The sequence below is a fragment of the Cebus imitator genome, unplaced genomic scaffold, assembly GCF_001604975.1.
Source record: "Cebus imitator isolate Cc_AM_T3 unplaced genomic scaffold, Cebus_imitator-1.0 Scaffold280, whole genome shotgun sequence".
Taxonomy (NCBI): Eukaryota; Metazoa; Chordata; class Mammalia; order Primates; family Cebidae; genus Cebus; species Cebus imitator.
The window spans coordinates 2,270,739-2,272,387 of NW_016107595.1; positions in this window are offsets into that span (position 1 = coordinate 2,270,739).

A 1,649-nucleotide genomic window follows, 5' to 3' on the forward strand; every position below is an offset into this window, starting at 1 on the left:
GGGGAGGAGGAGGATGGGGAAGAGGGGGGTGGGAAAGGGAGGATGGGGAGGAGGGGGATGGGGAGGAGGATAAGGAGGGAGAGGAGGGGGAGGAGGAGAGAGGGATGCTTTCCCACAGCTGCCTCTCCGGGGCCACTGCCCAAGGCCGGCCTCTGCACTTTTGTCCCTGAAGCGGGAGCTTGGCTCCAGGATGAGGTGGCGTCAGCGGCAGACCGGGGCCTGTCTCGCTCTGGCTGGGGGACGGTGGGCTGGCCCTGCAGAGCTCCGCCCTGGGCTGAGTCACAGCACAGCGCCAGGTGGGGGCCTCCCTGACAGCAAACTCCAGGCGAGAAGGTCTGGGGGCGGGCGGGGACCATCTGTGGTAAAGTCAGCCCTAGTTGGGTGACGAGAGGGCGTGGACCCCTGGCCCAGCAGACCGTCGGAGGGCAGAAAGACCTGGAAGCTTTGGATTTAGGAACTAGATTGGTGCTTTCAGTTTCTTTTCTTGTTCAGGAGGCTAAGGATGGGGCTTCATGAAACCAACCAGGAAGAATGAAACACAGAGCTGGTCCGACACCCAGCTCGAGGGAGGGGGCCCGGAAGCTTCTGGAAGTCCGCTGCCCCTAAGCAGGGGCCACTCTAGCCCACGAGGTCAGGTTGGCGGAGGCAGGCGAGGGGACTTTGCAGCTCAAGTCACAAGCCAGGAGGGACTGGGCCTGGAGCCTGCAGTGGCCAGGCTGGAAAGGTCAGAGCTGGCTCTGCCTCTAGCTGTGCGTGCAAGAAGCCGCATTTACGCACGCTTGGGAGCCCGGGGATTAGCCCCGCAAAGAAAGACCCGGCAGTTTGGGAGCCCGGGACCCAGAATGGTGAGAGGGCACTTGGGGGCGTTGGAAAACATTCTGGGTTCAGAGTCTGGTCAGGGAGAAAAACCAAACGGAGATCAGCAGGAAGCGGAAGGGGCCTCCAAGGGCTTTCCCATCCCAGCTTCCCAGGACACCTGACCCAAGCTCCTGGATTTCATCCATGTCTCATGACAGACACGACCCCTGGGAGGAAGGGGCCCAGGCCTCCTGAAGCAGAGCGCCAGCCAGTGAGTCTAGGACCAGGGGCGGGAGCTGCAAATGGGGCCTCCCTGCTCCCCACCCTACCTTCCCGTCTTCCGTGAGATTGCCCCACCCACCCAGCCCTGTGAGCCCAGCCCCCTGCCCGGCCCACCCTGCAAGGGCGTGGGATGTGCCAGGAGATGCTCCTTTCTGCCGGGCGCGGTGGCTCACACCTGTAGTCCCGGCACTGTGGGAGGCTGAGGCGGGCGGATCACGAGGTCAGGAGTTTGAGACCAACCTGACCAACATGCTGTAACCCCGTCTCTATTAAAAATACAAAAAAAGGGCCGGGCGCAGTGGCTCACACCTGTAATCCCAGCACTTTAGGAGGCCGAGGCGGGTGGATCATGAGGTCAAGAGATCTAGACCATCCTGGTCAACATGGTGAAACCCCGTCTCTACTGAAACTACAAAAATTAGCTGGGCATGGTGGTGCGTGCCTGTAATCCCGGCTACTGAGGAGGCTGAGGCAGGAGAATTGCCTCAGGAGGCGGAGGTTGCGGTGAGCTGAGATTGCGCCATTGCACTCCAGCCTGGATAACAAGAGCGAAACTCTGTCTCAAAAAA